At 27.9% G+C, this 17,679-nt stretch overlaps 1 long non-coding RNA gene across 2 annotated transcripts; it reads left to right on the forward strand.

Moving 5' to 3' along the window:
- The first annotated feature begins 1,869 nt into the window (after window positions 1–1,869).
- LOC118180202 (uncharacterized) lies at window positions 1,870–13,089 on the forward strand. Of its 2 annotated transcripts, XR_015041930.1 has the most exons (6): window positions 1,870–2,717; window positions 3,744–3,853; window positions 5,900–5,942; window positions 8,073–8,226; window positions 11,141–11,178; window positions 12,869–13,089. It is a non-coding gene; the product is annotated as an uncharacterized LOC118180202 (long non-coding RNA). The 2 variants fall into 2 exon arrangements; XR_004756601.2 differs by lacking the exons at window positions 11,141–11,178; window positions 12,869–13,089 and having other exon boundaries at window positions 1,877–2,717; window positions 8,073–9,297.
- Window positions 13,090–17,679: the final 4,590 nt, after the last annotated feature.

Below are 17,679 nucleotides of genomic sequence, written 5' to 3' on the forward strand. Positions count from 1 at the left end.
AAAACGTTATAACATATCAAAGGAAAAAACATTTAACAAATTTTAAAATACTAATTTGAATTATTAAATAAAAATTATATGATAGTTTAAAAAAATACATTTTCCACAAATTTTTTGTCTAATTTTTTAGCACTGTTCTTCACTGCTTGTGCCAAGTGATCAGTTTTCACTAAAAAAAAAAAAAAAAAAAAAAAAAAAAAAAAAAAAAAAACAGAGAATTACATAAACTTGATACTGCATGCCTTGTCTATGTACCAAATTCATCTCATAGTTGTTTCCATTAGAAATTTTTGTACTAAAATATTCTATTCCTGCAGAACATTTAACACAGCTTCTTCTTTTGATAGTAAGCTCCACAAGCAGTATTTTAAATCTGAAATTAATCTAAAACAACTATTCGTATCTACCCAGGCAGCACGTCTCCAAAAATATACGTATAATTTTGGTGAAATAAGGGTATGGTATTTTTTGCACGTTACTTTTACGAAATTTGTACGAATGAAAAAGGCTGAAGTTACTGTTGACTCTTGATCGTTATTTTCCACACGTTATTTTTACGAAAATTATACGAATCCGAATGTACTTATAAAACTACCGCCATGACGGTATATTTTATTCGTCACTTTTACGCATATTATATGAATCCGAATGTTGTGAAAGAAACTACTGCCTTTATGGTATATTTCATTCGCCACTTTTACGGATATTATACGAAGTCTAAAAAGATTGAAAATGAAGTTTATTAATTCAAAATATTTAGTGTATTTCTGGCATTTCACTTTGTTTTCCTTGTCCACGAACATGAAAAAAGGGGCATTCATATATGAGGCTAAAATTTTTCTATAAATTTTAACATGTGAGCTAAATCTTTACGTGCATTTTTACAAAAAATTATATTTTCTTAATTCAAACATCTTCAAAATAACTTATTTATTTTCTTATATCAAATTTGTTATTTTTATTCATATCAACACTTACATTAATTTACACAATTTAATTTCTTTTATGAAAATCCTATTACCCATTTAACTGGAATAAGCTGTATATTAAATTTGTGTCCTTACTGAGTTTGGTATAATACTCGCCTTATTTTATTTAGCAAATGTGGGCTATTAAATTGGAATAAGACTAGCAAATCTTTCATGTCGAGGAATAGAATAATAAATACAGCAGAAGATGCTCTAAAACGTTTAACTTCTTGAACAATAGTTTAATGTAGACCAAAGGATCATTAATTATAATCAAAGATATACTAATATTTTTATTTAATAATAATAATAATAACTCTACGAAATTGCAAGCTGAATCCTGATATTTTACATATATTTCAGTTCCTTTAATCTTTGTTATAAAAATCATATGAGGCTATTTTTTTTTTTTTATTTTGTTTAATGTATGGAAAAAATGATATAGCGATTTTAGTAATTTTTATATGAGGAAAAAATTAATAAATAATGTAAATAAATAATTATATTATATTTTATATTTTCCCTGAAACAGTTAAAGACATTCTTAATATGGAGATCTACAGAATAAGTACAAGGGTCCAGTTAAATGAACTCAAAATTTGCATAGTTAATTTTACGCTAACTTTTAATTTACGATTATACACTGAGCATGCGCATACACAGACATTTCTATTTTTCGTAGAAAAATTTAATTATTACCTTAATACAGAGATGCTGTGAATATAAATTTATATAATGCAAAAGTAAGTTTATTTCATATGCTAATTTAGAGGCTCTCTTAATATGTTTAATTTTAAAGAAAAAAAAAGCGTTGCAATTCTTGTTCACTGACCAATGGCAAAGCAGACACTTTCTACTTCCGGTTGTGGCGGGATATTTGTGAAGTCAGCGCCCAGCAAAACCAAGCAGCATCCTTCGAAGCCACAGTTCGGGAGGTTGGCCCCTTACGTAACTATCTCTGCTTTGGATCACTCAGTGCTACTGAAATGTCTGCACATATCTGTACATATTTTACTGATTCTTTTACTTTATAACCTTATTTTTATTCTATCCAATGTGTATATATTCCTCAATAAGCTATTTACAACTGCATATTTTCTGTCTACTGAGACTGATGAACTCTGTGCTATGCCACGCCCAGTGCTCATAAATTCTGGACTTTGCAGCAATTTCACGAACTGTTAGTGAAAAACTCTTGTGTAATCCATTGACTGGAACTCTTGCCCTTCAGAGAAAAATATGTTTTCATTATTTGAATGACAAATATTTAAAAAAAAAGTTAGCCATCACATGACATGGCTCCACTTTTGACTTTCTACGCTAACATTGTATATTTGTAAATACTCATATTTAACCAAGATTCAATTATGGAACTTCATTCTGAATAATTTTATTTTATTTTTGACTTTCATCATTTCAACTTTTTTGCATATTTGTATCTGATTTGTATTTTACACCACCCCACGATGTTACACTCTTTAGTGGCAAAGTGCTACACTTTCCCTTATTTTCACATCTTGTCTCTGCGACACCTTTGTTCTGTTTTTAGTACTTCCAGGAACCCTTATTAAACGACAACTGGCAAAAAGCCTGCAATCCACGCAGGCTAAGTCCAGTATAACAGCGGAAAATGGAATGGAAATGGAGCAATGGCGGTCGAAAAGAATGGTAAATTCGAAAAGAATACTGTTTGTTCGTGGATTGGCGTTTGTGACTGAATACATCGAAGTTACTAATTATTTGAAGAAAGTAAGTGAATATTTTATTTTTTCAGTGTTTAATACTCGTACTTTTTCACCTATATAAAATTTTATAAATAACGTCTGTGTAGGAAATGTGATTTTCCATGTGTTGTTCTTTTGTGTACGTGCCTAATGATTCATTTTCAGGATTTGGTACTGTTAAATTTTGCACTAATCTGTTTCTTACTGTTTGTGTCACTCCTTTTTGTATGTGTCTCACCTTTTTATAGTTATATTATTTTTACTCAAACGTTTTAATATTTATCTTAAAGCATACTGTAATTAAGCAGGAAATAGCTAATTGTTCAGAAATCTGTTATGGAAATGTTATCTACCTTATGCCAAAAAATAAAGCATGTAACTTTCATTTATTTATGAAATTCAAAATTTTTTATTTGCTTAGTGTTTTTCTTAAAAATAATTTAATTTCTTATTTTTGAATTTAGTTTTATAAATTTGCTTTAATATATAATCTTTAACTCAAAGATATTGTGCTATTAAAAAAGGAAATTTTATGCCATAGAAACACAGGTACTTTGTTCCAAATCTGTGTTCATTTTTTTTTATATATATACTGAATTTTTATGCACTTGTAATTACTGAAATATATCCTTTCATGAATAATCAATAAGTCCTAAGTCTTTTCATGAATGCATTTCTTTTTTGTTTGTTTGATTTTGTTGTTTTAAAAGATCTGCCATATTTAAAGAAAGAAAATAAAGTAAGAATGCTTTACTTTTATTTTGAATAAATTTATTACTATTTACTGCAGCTTCAAGTTTCTCTAAACATAATTTCCGAAGTCAAAACTTGATAGTTATGTTGATTATTAGACTTGCATGAAAAAATTAGTATTTGATCTAAAATACCTTAAATTATTTGAATTATATTTTACTAAATCATGTATTTTGATATAACTAGATAGTTAAAAAAATTAAAATTGTAAATGTGCAGAAATGCTTATATAAAACCAAGAAATTGTTTATATTTTTGTTGCTTTTTCCCTTGTAAATTAATTATATATATATTACAGTCTGGGGAGTCAGCACCCTGCTGAATTGTAGTAAATGAGACGTCCAATCTACTAGACCATCAAAGATGCAGATTTGGATTTTCTATTTCAGAGTTATTGAAATCATAATGGTATGTTTGCTTAAATTAGTACTGTTTATGAATGTGATAAAAATAAATTCTGATAAGCTAAGAAATGATTTATTTTCTATTAATTATGAACTGTAAATAATGTAACCAATTTTCTTCATAGTATTTACTAAAGATTTTTTTTTAAAAAAAGGGAGGTAGTCTTATTTATACAATTCTTGCAGAGATACCAAGAAATAAAACATTTCAGGAATTTTCACTCAGTATATCTTGATGTGTAAAATCATGTTGTTCAATGCCATATTACTTTTTCACAGGAAAGTAATTTTATTGGTCTAACATCTGCATAAATCAAACTTTTTTAAGAATGATTACAGTTTCTAAGCTAACTTAAAATTTTCAGATTTAGAAAATGTATGTTTAATTTAGCATTAGTTTTTCATGGAATAGAAAAGGTTTTCAAAATGTTCAGTTGTTAGAGGGAAATAATATAAATGAGATTGTCCTGATACAGTTTCAGCTGGAAATGAAACTGAATTTTCGGATAGTGAAGATTTCATTTAAGAATTCTAATAAAACTGATTAATGTAAATCCTCTGCATTTAAGAATTCTAATAAAACTGATTAATGTAAATCCTATGATTCATGTAGGTATTCTTCTGTTATCAGGACCAGATTCAGAAATGTGTGTTTATATGCATGCATTTTTAAATGTAGGTGCTCGTGTGTGCATGTGTATATTCTTTATGTATGTATGTGTATACTTTACACATATATGCGCATACATGCATATACACATGCTTACATATCTACAGTGGAACCCCGAGATAGAGTTTAATTTGTTCCAGCATTCAACTGGTATAGCGAATTTCTCGTATCTAGAAACAAGCTTCCCCATTGAAAATAATGGAAATTCAGTTAACCCGTTCCACACCCCAAAAAATATCAACATTTTAATATCAAGTCAATTTTTCCTAATAAATAACACTGGTAAATAATATAACAATAGTTTAACTTTGTTACCAACATTTTAACTCCTTCTCATTAATCCACACCAACAACAGCTTCTCATCATCTAGGAGTACTTTTATGGTGCTTGGAAGAAACGATAATTCCTTTGGCTACATCAGGTTTCTTAATTTCTTCTTGCTTCTACAGAATAGTATAGATTTTCGATGTTGAAAGGCCGCAAGTCTTCGCCAATTCCGTCACCATGCTTATGTTTATCTATAATTTCTTTCTTGATATCGACGGCCATGGCCTCCTTATTTTTCTTTGCAGCACTATCTGAGGCAACAATCTTCTTGCGAGGCATCTTGAAATAATTATTTTCACGTTAAATGTCAAAACAATTAACTTACAAGTGCACAAACATGTATATAAAAGAACACAGTGATCTGTCGAGGGGATTCCCCGAGTTGAGCCGGATAGGGAAATGGCGCCACCCTTACCAACAGCCTGGCTCATTGCTTGTTACTCGAATTAATGCTCGTATTTTGCTCATACTTTCCTCGTATCTCGAGGTTTCATTGTACATTTCTGAATCTCGTCCTAATAACGGAGGAGTACCTTTACCAGTATTGCAACAGAGCTAGAATGAATTATTGTGTTAAATATGTGGAAAATGCATGCTTAAAGTACTGTTATTTTCTAAAAATATTCTGTATGTCTATTTTTTACAAGAAGAAAAAATAGCTAAAAGCTGTTAATTTACTCGTATTAATTAGTCCAAAGGGGCTTTGTCCCTAAAGAACTATTGTTTTTGTTTTCCATTGGTTCACTATAAATATCTGTTTCACTTTTCAAACTGTTCCTACCAAATGTTAGAGTCCCTAGTGTGGGATTAATACTCTCTATCTTAGTGCCCTCTATAACCTATGTTAGGGTTAACCTGCATAACCTACAAGGATTGCCAATTTAGGCGAGATATCTAGGTAGTCTAAATTAAATTGAAAGTAATAAACTAGTTTTCAAGAATGGAGTTAAACTAGATTTGCATTCAACTCTAGTTTATTATGTTAATGATGTTTTGCTGTAACAAATATGAATTTTTTGTTTAAGTATAATAATTTAAAATGTTTTTTCTAGAGAATGAAGTACTGCCACTAAGGTAAAGGTGCTAACTTGCAAGGTAATTTTCTAAATTACATTAACTCAATCTTTATGTCCTGTTACAGATATATTGGCAGAAATAATGAAAACCTGACATTCAAAAAGAAAAATAATAACATTGAATAACATAATGTAGTATATTAAATGGTTAACTGCGGTTTGGCAGCTCATTAATAATCTTACACATATTGAGTACGAATAACTTTGACAATTACCGGTATTTTCAATAGTATAAAATTAGGCAAGAAGCAGCTTTAGCTTAGCACCGATTTTAAATACAACTCTCTTACCAATATTGGTTTGACGAAGGTAAAATATAATTGAATTTAATAGTTGGAAATACTGTCTGTCTTTCCATGAGTTAAAAAATAATTTCAAATAAAATTTCTTTTTTCAGTTTTTCATGTTATTTGTTTAATGTTATTGTAATCTGATTTATCATATTTAGTCACATATTCCATCCCTCTTTGCACTATAGTATATAATTCAAAGGACTTATCAGTTTCAGCAATATTTTTTTTTACCAGTATACATTTTTACCATAACTCTGTTTCTAAATCATATCCTGAAAAATTAAAAGAAAATTACACAAAGAAGGAAAATATGCAAGTAAATAATGGCATTTAGTGTTGTTTATGCGTCTAATATTTGTACTAGATTGTAAAAGTTATAAAATTCTATTAGCTTTTTTAAATTATTCTTTTTTAAATTGAGATTCTTCTTTGCACCCAAATGGTTAAAGCCCTAGTGTGACTTTGGTACTTTGATCTAACTTCTATTCCTAATAAATAATCCAGCTGCATACAGTTTACTCAATTTCTGCCATGTGTAAGGTAAACAATATTAGCTTTTTTTAAATATATCTTTTATAATTATTCCATCAGGTAGATTTCTTTCATATTTTGCCTTAATTGAGTCATCCTGCTAATTAAGAATTTATTAAAGTTAATATGTTAAGTTTCTGTGTGTATAATTCATTTTAAGTATGTGCAAGCAAATGTATACATTAAAAGTTACGTAGAATTATGTTTTGGGTATCAAATTCAGAAATTTTGGGGCTGTTTTTAGAAGATTTATTAATGATTTATACTATATTAATATTGGTAAAAAAATTCTGTGGCTTTATATCAGAGTATATATTTTAAAATAGCTGCATGATATGGTAGAGGTAAAAAGCTTCATGTGGATCATAAATTAATATTATGTGGGAATTTTTCATTTATTTAATAAAGAAAATATTCAAGCCACAATTAAAATTTTTTCACTGGATTATTTGCATACAAAGTTTGCAGCAAATATTTCCTGCAACAGAAGTGACAATTTTTATTTTGCCAAGACAGGAAATTTAGTTAGTGTAAGCAGTAACTCTATTTTGAGATGTTAAACAGGAAGGCAAATTTTTGAATTTAAATTGATTTTTGAAGGAAGACTTCATTTAGTCTTGCTATCATTCTACGTGGCTCTTAACTTTTTTATGGTATTTATAATTTTATTGTTATTCAGCTTTCTGTTTGCTTAGAATGCACATGAATGTAGACTTGAAATATTTTATATTGCAAACTGAGATGCCATTGTTATCATAATTAAAGATTTTTGCTCTGATTTTGGAGGAATTTACTGATAATACTTTTGATTGTGTATTGGTTTCTGGTTTATTAAAATGTGTAAAATAGCCTGTTAATGCATATATGTATGTTAATGACATGTATATGTTTATGAAGTATTCTGTTATATGTATATAGTGTTGTGATTAGTTTTCTGCTTACTCTTTATTTAAGAAAAAGTTATCTCTAAGAAAGCGAATATTCTTTACTATATGTAGGAGTAAAATTGAAAAGGCTAATGCAATATAATTAATACAAAATTAAGTTTTTTCTCATGTACTTAAATACTAAAGACTTTCTCAACCTTGCAGTTCTAAACAAATCTTAAATATTTTTTACTTGAAATTATAGGCATTGTGTAAGGTATATAATTGAAGCTTACTGTGTGATAGTATGAAATTAAATTTTTAATTACTGAAATGTAAATTTTTAAATATGAAATACTCAGTGCATTTTATATGCATCTTTTAATACTTCAACTATATTTAAAAACTGAAAACATCTGAAATGTGAAATTATTACAAATTTTTCTTTTTCTTGTTTAGGAGCTGTTCTCAAAACATTGGGTGACAAAGAATTCACTTTTACAAAAATCGAGCAGGATATTAAAGACAGTGAACTATAGAACAAATATGGCAAAGCTGCATGAAGTCTATGTGGAATTTTATTATTGAAAAAAATATGCTCTTCAGATTTAATGTTAGTTTTTATTGTTTAACAGTAATTGCAGTTTTCGAATACCTGTAAAATAAACCTAATTCTTAAATTAATTTCATGTGTATTTCTTTTGCAAGTATTACAGTTCATAATACTTCAAACAACTTGAAATTTTATACTTGTTAATTTATGTGGGATATGTTCATAATAATTTTATAATTTAAATAACTCATTGTCATCATATGAGCATAATCTAAAATGCACAGCATTTGACAACAAATTAATAAAAAATTAGCCAACTTCTAATTGCTTTCTTTTGTCCAGTTGCCTCTTTTTAAATCATTTAATACCATAAAGCTATTTGATGAAAAAAATAATTGGTGTGTGCACATCAACATGTACATTTATAATGATGTTATAGAAAAAGTCACATGAGATAAATATTTAAAAACTTAAATATTCCTTAAAAAATTCACTTTTTAAAATTTTATCTGGTATATAAGATAAAATAAAAAACATATTTAGGTAATTTTGAATTTGCATAATTTTATGAACTTATTTATGAAATTAACAGTTATATTGTAAAAGGGAACTTTTTAAAAATGCCTCAATAAAGCATTTCTTTTGTAGAGGTGAACTTTTAGTACTGATCTAATATATTTATAAGATTTTAAACTGAAAAAAACAATAATAGATTACAATACATTGCAAGATTGACTGATAAATGTAAAATTTTTACATATCATAATTATGTGTGTAATTAAAACAGAAGTTACTCGATTAACTTGCATGCAAATTAATATTTTCTTTAACATGTTTGGGATAAACTGAATTTTAATAAATAAATATGTATAGATTTGTGTATTATCTGAAGATATGAATGAAATATTTGTGACATTAAACATTCATCTTCAAGGAAAATAACAAAGTAAGCTATTGGAAAAGGTAAGTTTTTTACAATTTCCTAGTCTATATTTAACAATTTTAAAATTTAGCACACTCATTCAAATAATCTAAACGTATGATGTTTTCTTTTGTGCTACATTCGTTTACTGAATTTGTTAATTAACTATATTGTACTTTAGATAGAAATTAACGTAGATATTCCCTGTATTTTATGGTACAAAAACTTATATATTTGATAATAATTTACCTAAATCTTCCCTATGTTTTCTTTGCATATACGAATGACTTTGGTAAAAATTTAGTCCGATGTCTTCTCCTCTTTACTGTGTATAAGTGCACATTTTTGGTAAAAAATTTGCATAAATCTCCAATTACCTATTTACTGGATTTTTCGTAAAATGTGCTTATTTTAATCTCTTATTTTTTATATAAATCTATGCAAAAATGTTCTGCATATTATGATTAAAAGATAAAATTAATATCAAATTTTTACATATCCACCTTTTAGGTATGTACAGCAATATGGAATATATATAACTAAAAAATTTAAATGAAAAAAAAAAAATTTCTATTCAAAAATTACATAACACTAAAAGGCTGAAAATCACTTTTAATATTTCATTTCAAAGTGACTACAAAATATGCAATAAATTTTGTAAACCCGAGTTCTATGTTTTAAATCAATTAATGCTATCGTTCATTTGCATGGCATAAGAAAATGTCCTTCAGAAAAGCAAATAATTTATTTAAAGTGTTATTTAGTAAATAACTGTTTGCTACAGTTTTTTACTAAATTTAAATTTATGAAATGAATTTAGTAAACAAAAATGCAAATGAACGATGGCATTAATTGATTTAAAACACAGAATTGATGTTTACTAAATTTATTGCATATTTTGTAGTCACTTTGAAATGAAATATTAAAAGTCATTTTCAGCCTTTAAGTGTTACATAATTTTTTAATAGAATTTTTTTTTTTTTTTTTTTTTTTGCATTTACTAGTGCATTTAAATTTTCCAGTTATATATATTCCATATTGCTGTACATAACTAAAAGGCAGATATGTAAGAATTTGATATAAAAATTATTTTACCTTTTAATCATAGCATACAGAAAGTTTTTGCATAGATTTATATAAAAAATATGAGATTAAAATAAGTACATTTTATGAAAAATGCAGTGAAAAGGTAATTGGAGATTTATGGAAATTTTTTACCAAAAAATGTGCATTTATACACAGTAAAGTGGAGAATACATCGGATTAAATTTTTACCAGTCATTCGCATATGCAAAGAAAACATAGGGAAGATTTAGGTCAATTACTATCAAATATATACGTTTTTCTACCATAAATTACGGGAAATATGTACGTTAATTTCTATCAAATATATACGTTTTTGTACCGTAAAATATGGGGAATATCTACCTTAATTTTAACCTAATATATACGTTTGTATACAGTAAAAAATCGGGGAAATTTACGTAAATTTTTACTAAATATATACGCATACGTGAAGCAAAAATTCGAGATTTACGTATATGCGATATATGTACGTAAATTTTTACTAAAAATATGCGTAAATCCCTGAAATTTACGTATATTATACGTAAAAGTTGCGAATGAACAGTAGTCTCTCACGTAAATATACCTAAATTTTACGTAAAAGTTACGTATAGTATAACGTAAATATTTAGTAATTGGCACTGGACACTTTTTATGATACTTTTACGTTCAACTTGAACGTTTTTTATACGAAAGGCCATTCGTAAATTGCATGTATTTTTCTCGTGCAATTTATGAATGCATGCTGCCTGGGTAAAAACCATTGGAACTTGAAATACAACATAAGGAACACATATGAAAATGGTGACATTGCTTGAATAAAAAATTGTCATGAGCATGTTACCTGAAAAATTTTCATGCATAATCATTGCCAGAGTTTGGCACATTTTTGAAAATTTGGTAACTTTTATTAAGCTGGTTTCAATAATATGCAAATATCTTTTATTCTTATGATTGCTTCATTGTATACTTTTCCCCTTTCCCTAGAGTGCAGTACAATACCACAAGTTTTCCAGCCAAATGCGGTATGCATTTCAAGTTTCTATACATTTATATAAATTTTAAAAGAGTAAAATATTGACAAAAACTGTATTAAGTTTTCAACTCTTGTTTTGTTTTTCATTAAAAATTTGCTACGATTACGTATAATTCATTTTTTTTAATGTAAATGTTTTTAAGTATTTGTAGGATAAAGGCAAATTACACTTATTCATTCTTTCTTTGATATAATACATGTAGCTCTTTACCTGAAATCAATGTTTGTCAAATTAGAAGTATGCATGTTTCTCTTAAGCCAGTTATGTTTCAGGAACTATCTTTAATGAATTGTATAGAAAATTGTGGACGAGGTGTTAGGTGTACAGGAACATGGTATATTATAAACATGTATAGTATCTCGTAGTATATAAACTCATAACTTTGATTATGCAGTATGCTTTGTATATTATTTCTGAAAGCATGTATATTTCAATCAAGATTGTTGAGGTTAATTGTGCTTCTTTTATGCTATCTCTGAAAGCATGCATATTTCAATCAAGATTGTTGAGTAAACTTTTCTGACTTTATGCTATCTCTGAAAGCATGTATATTTCAGTCAAGATTGTTGAGTAAATTGTGCTTATTTTATGCTTTTTTCTTTTTTACATTAGAAAATTCCACACTTTTATCACGAGGATGACATTTAGGAATGACAAGTTTGTATCTATTACATAAAATCTAATGTTTTCTGGATTCTTCTTTTCTTTTTCCTTCCAACAGAAAAAATTTAATGGTATAAATCAGCGGTTTTCAAACTTTTGACTTATAGTGTACCATCCAAGCAAAAACTGAAAAACATTAATACCACCACTAATTTTACAATGATTATTTTTCAATTCCTTAATAGAAATATTAAAAACATATATATATTGCCATTTGCACACTCTTTGTATTAAATATGTACACATAAAACTATTAGATTAAAAACTGATGATTACTTAATTATCAAAATTAAATTAATTATTCACTTGATTATCAAAATTTCAGTTATAATACTTTAATATTTAATTTCTTTATGTCTGCTCTTATTTCATTTAATGGTAAATTAGGATATACCTTTTTATTTTGGTGAGTATTTATATTTCAAATTTAACATGGAAAAAATCATTTTTCACACAAACAGGTTGTGCGAAAAGACAATACAAATTTGATAGCTTTATTTGAAATGCCTTTAAATTCTTTTTTTCGGTTCAGCCAAAAGTTAACAAGTGTGTCATTTTCCAAATCTTCAAGTCAATTTCGATCAAAGGAAATTTCTATTAACTATTCTTTTCTTTATGAGATTTTTGAATTTCATAGTTAAAAATATTTTCTTTCTTTGCATACCACCGGCTGAGAACCGCTGGTATAAATTAATTATAACAGATGTAAATTAATATTTCTCATACAAAAGAGTTATTTCAATTGTTTATTGTGAACATTATATACAGAGTATGTCTTTTATTAACAACAAGATTCTAAGAATTTAAAATAATTATAATTAAATCCTCTTGATCTATAAACAGTCTTAAAAATTATAAAGGGAAAAAAATTGAAAGTTAAAGAAATCAATATTATGAATTGTTCCTTTTTAGAGAAGTTTCATTGTTTAATTAATTATAAAAAATGTTTTACATTATGAAATATAAAAATTAAGAATATTTGAATTTGAATGAATATTTTAAAATTTTCCCTCAGATAGAAGCTCAACTATTCGAAGCAGGAGACCGAAGAGAAAAAAGGAAGAGAGATGATATTACAGCTGCAGAAAAGGAAATAATTGAAACGCAGAAGAATATATTAATGTACTGTGTGAAATATGTGACTTGTATAAGCAATCAGTTGCAAATCAGACTGCTGTCATAGAAAATCAAAATATAATTATTAATTTATTAAAAAAATAAATCATGCATTTCAAATATTACAGTGTTTTCATTCTTGTATATATTTCTGCAGTGCGGGATTCATATTTTAATTGTAAAATTTACTACTTCCTTAATTTTATTTAATTTGTGATTATGAAAATTAAAAGAAATTCACAGATCCATTATATGACATAAACATTATAATAATTTTAATACCACTATTATAAGTCTCGTGAAAATATTTATGCATTTTACACAGCAATTATCTTTTTCCTGGAGGAAATGGGAATAAGACCTGTAAGAATCTAGTCAATGTATTACAAATTTTAATTTTCAGATATAACATGAAATGAATTAAATTGTTTTTCAATTATGTTAATAAGTTATATGAATGAGATGTGGTGTTAAAAATTTCATTTCTTTTTATCATTGAAGAAATAACATTCGATATCCTGCAGCTCCATAACAATGGCAGATAAAATTGGCATTCTAATTTCGAAGTTCTAAAAATACAGAGTAACTTAAAGATGACAACTACTAAAGTATGGCTAATGTCTAGTTTACAATAACAATGTTGAGTGAATCAGACCGTATTTATTTTCCCCTTCTCTTTTTTTGGCTGAAAAACAATTTATTATACACTCATGATTTTATATAAATGTATTTCTTTTAATGGCAAACCCACTGAGGTAAGTATGCAGTAAGTTTTTATAGTGAATGCGTAATTATGATATAAATCTAAATTGAGCAAACAATCTTTCCCTTACTTTAATGTTTTAAAATCTAGAATTAAAAGAAAAATGTATGTTCTTTAAATAATACAAGAGGATATGGAGGCATAAATCATAGGCTGTTTATTCTTTACATATTATGCTAATCAGGAATTGCAGCAAAACCCTGCTTAATCGAAGAATACGCTCACAGGAATGGTGGAGGAAAATTGAACTGTCCAATATTTGTTTTGCCCACCACCAAGAAGCCTGGGTATATACATAAACAGTATAGAGTGAAATAATTGTTTTTAGGAAATACATTTAAATATCTTTGACAGAATATGACAGTTTTAACTTGTACTATAATAAATAAGCATGAAGTTCTTATGCTATTAAATGTGTATTGTCACATGGAAATTTTCTATCTTGTCTCACGGAAGGGAAACATTTGACTTTTTGGAAGAAACTGAATTTTGATGCAGTAAATCTTATTGCTAAGTTTGAGATAAATTAAGTGCAATGCTAATTCATAGTGACTTACTATTGTAAATCATGACTGGCATACCAACACTGAAATATATATATATCGAGTCTATTAAGTTATTTCTGGTAGTCAAGAGTTTTTAAACATAAATGATGGAAACAAGAAATTCAGAGGGAAGAACAATAATGATAAAAGTCGTCAGTATGCATTTGAAACCAGGACAAATAAAATTATTTAGGATTATTATAATCAATTAAAATCAATTAGGGTTGTGTATTTAGTTACAGGTTCAAATATAAACCATGGCTTGTGGGTCCCCAAGAATATATTATGAAAGTAATTTTTTTCATAATATATTCTTTATTATCCATGAAGGGGGTTTCACCTTTGCCAGAGGTTCATTGTTGCCCACTTTGGGTTTTTATTATCGAGTTTCAAAATTTAAAATTAATTCATTGTGCAATGCAATTTCAACATGCACTGACTGAAAACTTTCTGAAGGTACCAACTCATCTTCGAACACATCAATCTCAGGATTTTCAACACAATACCTCAAGCATATATTATGTAAAATAGCCACCAGATATGACCATTTTACATATTTTGCTTTGTGAATACAATAGTGTTCCACCAGTAACGTACAGTACCCTAAATCTTGATTTGATCTCTATAGCTGCAGGAACTTTTCTGTGCTTCTCATTATAGAGATATTCCCGTGATAAAATGGGATTATAATCCACTATCTCCCAAAGATATGCACGACGCGACAAAATACTACAGTCAAAAGTCGTTAACTCGGACACCCATAATCCGGACCTCAAAGCTAAAAACTTTCTGCGCATGTGCCAAGGCGGCGCACAGGCGTTTTACGAGTGCGCGTAAGACCTTGACTACTGCGCATATGCGTGTGCGCAAGTGCAGAAGACGTTTTCGCCTGCGCATTTAATGTATAACGGACGGTGTAAGCTAAAATTATCTAATTATCTATTTCAGTTAATGTTAATGATTGCATTGTTCCTTAATCTTCGAATTGGATCCCGCTTATTATTTTTTGCCGACTGTAAGAGCAATTTTATAAAAGTAAACTTGAACTTTCGATTATGTCAAATAGAATTTCCGATGCTGGAACTTCCAAAGGATCTACAAAACGAAAGTATGTTTCGATGTCCAACAAACAAAAAGTGGTATTGCTGCAAAAAATGGATAAAGACATGAAGAATGTGACAGAGAGGTTAGTGAAAACGAAAAAATTTCGATTGACAAGTTAGTCGGTATTCTCGACACAGCAATTAACGGGACTTGAACAGCAGAACTTTGTAACTGAACAAGAAATTATGTCTGTTTATAGAATTAAAGAGAAAGTATGATCACATAAAACAAAGCAACTTAAACAACTTACATTGAAAGAAATGTTTAATAAATTAAACAAATAAATATTAAGCTTTTTTTTTGGTAAATTTTGATACCCTTTAGATTATAATTGTTCTTTATTTCATAAATTACGGTTTCATATTTTTAATTTTAGAATTTCTGCATGCCATATTACGAGATTTAAACTGATGATCTATAATCCGGAAAAATCGATAATCCGGAATCGCCGAAGTCCCAACGAGTCCGGATTAACGACTTTTGACTGTATCTACATTTTGTTCGAGTCCACTCAAACTCCATATAAATGCATCATGAGTATTGCCTGGCCATTGTCCTACAGCATAGAGAACTCTCAGACCAGCATCCCATACCTAGAAAAACATAAATCCTAAGTCAAAAGAAAGTTTCATCTGAAATTTTAATACACAGATTTTTAACATTGAATATAGTTGATATATTAATAAATCAGTCTTTTTAAGGAGTTTACTTTCCATTTTTAACAAAAATATGTCACTGTTTTTTCATTATTAAAAATATGCAATAAAATGTTAAAACAAACAAACAAAAAAACATTATAGCTACCCTTTTTTCATTAAATTGTAGTAAATAGGTGATTCTAAAAGCTTTTGTATTATTTAATATCAATACTTCACTATAATTATAGTATAGATAGCTTTTTGTTATTATTATTTGAATAATAATAATAATAAAACATTCTTGCAACAATTTGAAATGACTATAATATTATACTTATTATCATATATTTCTTACCTTTTCACCATTAATGGAAAATTTATTTTTCTGGTTAATGAAGACAAAACAAAAATTAATATCACACCACACTCGCAACATCTGCGGTTTCATTTGAATGTAACCCAAAATAATTCTTTGTAAGCTAGGTAGAATCACATTTGTGATTGCACTCCAGTTCTTTTACAGCTGGTCGAGAGAATTAACATCTAATGTATGTGGAAATAGCGAACAAAACAGTAAGAAATTGGAACAATTACCTGTAGGCAACTTGTATTCATAGCATTCTAAAATGAGCTTTTGGTAAAATTTGACCGCAAATAAAACAGTAGTAATGAACGAATGTTTTTTCACGAAGTGGGTCCAATACTTTCACAGCAGGGCTATTTCATGTATTCTGCAGAGAGACTGATGTATGGTTTGTTGTAACTGCTGTGTACAAATGTCTGGGTCGGAATTCCACAGCAGCAATTGGCACAACTTTCATGGTTGATGGTATAATATGGAGGTACCAAAAATTAGTATTATCACAGTAACTGCAAGATGGCTTATATTTCTAAAACTCAGTTAACACATTTCATCCATTAAGAAAATATTATCCAGTTTCATACTTAAATCAAGGTCACTGAAATGTGGTAAAAGCAATCTGCTTAAGAAAATAGATGCCTCTGTAGAGGACTTTCTATGGAAAACTGGCTTTCATTCCCATTATACATGGGCAAAACCAATGTCGTGTAATATAATAATCTATTAGTACAGTAAATACATTTAATTTCTTTGCATTTATTTATGTCATGCTGCTTTTAATGTAATTTAGTATGATAACCTTATAAGTTTATTTAATTCTGCTCATGGTCTACGGAAGTAAGGTAAGTCACCTGTTATGAGAATGTCAAGTTATTAATATTTATGTGAGAGTCTGCAATAACTTTTCATATCATAAGAGATTTACGAATGTGTATATAACTTACATGTGTAGTTATTATGCAAGATCTATGGAAAGTATCCAAAATTACCATGACATTAATCACACTGTACGAACAGGCAAGACATTATACATTAGGAGAAAATTAACTAATATTTTGGGGGATGAAATACTATTTTATACATGGGAACTGTTTAAACAGCTGAGAAAAATTCATGCTTTTTCCCCTACAGTTACAGAATATATATATACATTGTTTCATAAGAATAAAAAGTAAAGTTAAATTTAAATAATTCTCATGCGCCATTGCGGCAAAGAACTAAATTTGAATTTAACAAATATTCTCTCTTCATATAAAGTTAATTTAAATTATGAAATTTTAATTGCATACATATCAGATT

This window comes from Stegodyphus dumicola, chromosome 7 (assembly GCF_044657685.1).
Source record: "Stegodyphus dumicola isolate Sdum_Otavi_A_Nest chromosome 7, ASM4465768v1".
NCBI lineage: Eukaryota > Metazoa > Arthropoda > Arachnida > Araneae > Eresidae > Stegodyphus > Stegodyphus dumicola.